Below are 5,037 nucleotides of genomic sequence, written 5' to 3' on the forward strand. Positions count from 1 at the left end.
GCAGTTCACTATTAAAAGTTCTTTCCCTGAGAGAGATGCTTCCTTTTCTTTAACTTCCAGATTTGGCCCTCTTCCAGACAAAATTGCTGGAAAGCTGATCTCTGAATAACTGAAGCATATTGTTTTAAAACATCAGGATTCATCAGACGGTGGGTGAGTGGGGTGGCTTCTCCATATTGCTGTCATGGCTCTGCTTGGCCTGAGACTAAACTAGTGCTTCCCAAACCTGAATCTAAGCTAGTAATTTTTGAAGCTTCCCACTTGAGGAGCTTTTGAAAATACAGAATCCTACAATTCATCCTTCAAGATTCTGATTCCTTTGTTCTGGGGTTTTCTTTCAGTTTCTCAAGTGTTTCATTATCCCGACAGCCACAGGCTCTGCACATGCCCTTCTCTATTTTTACAGTTTATCTCTTACTCATCCTTCAAGTCTCAGCTCTAAAGTGATATCCTTGGGGAGAACATTTCCTGACTTCCCAGACAAGTCCAAGACCCTTTGTTGATGTCAGCTCTCCTAGCACCATGTACCGTTCCCTCTTCTAATTTACCACAGCTTGTAATTTTTTTTTTTTTGTAATTACAATTTAGTGTGTGTCAATACTAGATTAACATCCATTGGTCCCTCCATGAGGACAATGACCATGTCTATGTCTGCTTTCACAGTGCTTGGAATATAGTAGATGCCTGATAAATATTTCTTGAATAAATGCACATTCTTTTTTGAGGTCCCTTCCAGGATTCTAGAAGATTGTTGGATTGTGCAATTAGAGATTACTAATCAATTTCGGGAGCACAATCTTCTGTAAGATTAGTGAGGAGAGATGCAGTAATATCAGTTCTCTATAGGCCTCTCCTTCTTCTGTACAACTCGCTAGCACAGGCACCAGCAGCTTTTGTTCTGGACTATACCAAACAACTTGGAAGATAATGTCTCCCACTGGAGCAGAGGGCAGATATGTTAACCCTCCAATAAAGTAAAGGTAGTATCTTTATTGCTGAGGGAAAGGCTGGACAGGTTTGCTTGCAGCCCACTATAAAAGATTGGGGGTGTCCTAGGCTTGGGATTCCTCAGCTGTAATGCAAACCCACTAAAAAAAAAAAAGGCATGCAGCATCTACCTGGGCTGCTCAGTGTTACCCTGTGAGACCTCAGAGGCAAGGGGAATTGTCATGATCATAAATCTTATGCTGCTTGCTATGCTGTGAGTAATCCAGTCCATGGACCAAGAAGTCTCATGCCTTTGTCAGCACCCATGAAACTGTGGCAGGCTGACTTGTAGGCTTATAAGGAGGGTAATAACTCAGATCCTTCACAGCTCTTGACAGAGTAGAGATGAAGATGTCAAACAAATGTAGACTTATCTTTTAAGAAGTTTGGATAAAAAGAAAATGGGGATGAACAGAAAAAGAGAGATGGGACAGCAGACTGAGGTAAGGGGTGGGGGGGTTATTCTGACTGAATTCTCTGAGCTACATGGGGGTCCTGACTCTGAACAGAGCCAGAGATAGCACTATTGCCATTGTCCCTCTTTTTAGAAGGGGAACAGGTGCAGGTCCGGAAGAGGAGTGGGTGGTGGAAGTAGTTGATCTGGAGGTACACCATGAAAGCAGCCAAAGCTGGGCTTTTTTTTTTTTTTGTCTCTGAGAAGAAGTGTAATATAACGCAGGGAAGGTGGGCAGGTTTTGGAATGAGGTAGATCTGGGATTGAATCCCAGCTTTACTACTGACTAATTGATTGATCTCAAGCATGTTATCTAACCTTTTTGAGCCTCAGTTCCTCATCAAGAAACTAAGGATAAAATGCCTACTTTGCAGGATTAAATGGCATAATGCATGAAAATGCCTGATCTATGCCTGATGCTCGGTAATTAAATCATAGCTGTTGTGACTAGTATGTCCTGGCTAACTGTGATCTGGTTAGGTTAAGGCAATAGGGAAAGGGCTGAGTTGGAAGATAGGTGTGTTTGTGTATGTGGAATTCTTCTGTATCTTATTACACCTTAAGAAGGTTTTCCTCCATTGGTTTAAACTACCCTCCTTCCACTTTGTATCCAAATCATAGAATGAAGTTGAATGTTTAGATATGATATTGAATTCTATAGGAGGCACTGCTAGTTATCTCACCCCTATTATCCATTTTCATAATCTTAGTTGGGTACATGTTAACCCAGAATAAAGACGTTTCCAGTCTCATTTGTAGTTAAGTGTGGCCATGTGACTAAGATCTGGCCAATGAGTGGGAAACAGAAGTGTATTGAATTTCCTGGGATGACGGCACTGGGTGGGTTTTTTGGGTCCTGAATAGGAGGGTATACACCCTTCTCCTAACTCTTATCTGCTGTCTGGAATATGAACATGATATCTGGAGCCGTAGCAGCCCTTTTGGACCTCGAGGTAGAAGTTCTATATTTGGAATGGCTAAAAAAAATTATAGAAGGAGCCTGGATCCCTGATGATCGTGGAGCTCCCCTTTGAGCCCTAAACCTATATGTATTTTTATGTGAGGGTTAAATAAGCTTCTGCCGTTTAAAAACTGCACTAACTTTGGATTTGCTGTTACCCGCAGTGACGCTTGACTCTAACTAGTATAAAGTCCTTGGATAAAGGATAGTCATACATATGTTATTGCTAAATAAAGGAGGATCTAATCCTAAAAACCTAAACACTTTCTATAGAGATGATAACAAAATTCTGAGAAAGGAGAGAACTAATGTATAGGTGGCATAAGAAAGTCTATTATGTTAAAGGAAATTTTCATAAGGATAGAGATAGCCTGGGTTCCTTAAATCTTCTTGTTCTTTAATAGCTAATTAAAATGGCTCAAGTTTTCCCCCCAAAATCTTCCTCAACATTTCCAAGGATGCTTTGGAAGGGTGGTGGCCAGGATCAACTCTTGCTCTGAATTCCTAAGCTTTTTTGCAATCTCCATCCGTAACTGCGCCTTCCCAGCCATGCTGTACCCTGTGGGTGGAACATCTCCTTACCTGAAAGCACAGGAAGCTTAAGGCACAGAATAGGAAGCAACCTGACATTGGCTATTCCTACCACAGGGAATTTCTCACTGCCCATGACTCTCTTCGGACTTCACGTGCCACTATGTTGCTAAGGTTTCTCCCTCAAACAAGAACCTTCTCCACAATTTTCTGAATTTCTGGAAACCCTGAAACTGTGTCTTTCTAAAGCCAGGAGGAGATAGTTTCCAAAATCTTGTTAATTTATTATTACCCAGAGCAATTTAGCTCTGCTTCCTGTTACCACATTAATCCAGACTAACCTCAGAAACTTTAGCTTTCTTTTCAAAATAAAAAAGTCCATTAAAGTGATTTCCTAAACTGAAGTGTAACTTTGCCCTATAGAAGGAGTTCTCAAACTTTGGGAAGAATAAAAAATTACCTGGCATGCTTGTTTAAAATCTAGTGGGTGCTACCACCCTCCCCTACCCCCCATCCTGAAATCTGAATTCAGGAATCTACATTTCATAAGCAGTCAGAGAGATTTTGATGGGTTAGTCCATGGACCATACTTTAAGCATCCTAGAGAAATCAGCCCAAACAGAATAAGATTGTTTTTGTCTCTACGACATACAGTTAAACTAGGATTGGCTCAGTTGTTGGAGAAAACTGCTCATCTATGGTTTAAGTCTTTTATATCCTTTATAGAGAAACTGTATTTCTCCTTTACAAAGAAACCAGTTAGGAAAGACCAAGAAATCCCTTAATCACAAAATGATAATCCCAATAGTCTAAATTTGTCCATGTTAGTGATATGGTTTCAAAGCAATGCTACTGGAAAGTCTTATTTCCAAGAAGGGGAAAGTCTTATCTGACTACTGCTCAGAGCTCATTGAATAGGTTCCTGACCTGAAGGGTTATATAATAATGGACAGATTATAAGGATTTGCTCTAGGTTGAAAAAATAAGGTTTCTATGTCTGTCTTTTAGACTGTCAACAGCTCTTTGATGTTTTGTACAGCTTTAGGAGGCTCCGATGGCAGTCCTGTGGTTGAACACACCACGATTATTATCCAGCATAACCGATGACATATGAATCAATTTTAAAGACAGAAAGAGGAGATACGCATCTATAAGGATAATGAAGCAGAAGATGACTTGGGATTTGAAAGAACTATCCCCAAACTATCTTTTTTTTTTTTTTGTCAGAATAGCACATTTCAAAACCAGACAAATAATTTACTGAGATAACAATGACATTTTAGTCTGGAAAAACTGAAAATATAGGAAATAAAAATTCAGGTAAGCTAAATTCAGTTATAATTCACCAGACGTAAGAAAATGCTTCTTCAAATTTCAGAAGTAAATTTTGAAACCAAGCTGCATTTTAAAATTACCAGAGAAATCAATTATCTACTCATGTTAGGCAGAGTAAATATCTTTATATAATAATGTGCTTTTAATTTTAAAATATATAAATGAAATGAGCGTCTCTTAAATAAGGACAATGATATATAGTGATGGGAAGAAAACTATGTAAATCATTTATAACTCGAAGTAAGGAAGTAAAATTATCTACTAATTTTATTTCTTCAAATTTTTATCTGCAAATGTTTTTTAAATCAAGGTACATCTTCTTTTTACACTGTATGTAAGACACAAACCCAGTACTATTATGTTGAAAGACGAAGCTAAAATTAATTACCAACAGTAATTGCAACTATTAAAAGAAAGTAAAATAAAAAGACTCATAAAAATAATGAAAGATGACTTTATTAAATAAACACTTAGCTTCAAATTAGAGTAGCTATTGATTTAAAACGTTGGAAACTTAAATGCAGCCCATTTTCCCAAGCTATAGATGACTGAGAGTAAAAATAGGGTCACAGAAGAAGTCTCAAAGAGTATCCTCATACACTTCCCTTATCCACACTCAAATTTCTCACAGATGATTCTAAAATCCCTAGGAATTTGCACAGGTGCATTCCAAGAATTAGCCCTCTGAGCAATTCCATGACATCCACCATCTTCCTCCGCTGGCTCATCGAGGTGGCTTCTCCTATTCCTCAAAACAAATCTCCTCCAC

The sequence above is a fragment of the Elephas maximus genome, chromosome 14 (genome assembly GCF_024166365.1).
Source record: "Elephas maximus indicus isolate mEleMax1 chromosome 14, mEleMax1 primary haplotype, whole genome shotgun sequence".
NCBI classification, from domain to species: Eukaryota; Metazoa; Chordata; class Mammalia; order Proboscidea; family Elephantidae; genus Elephas; species Elephas maximus.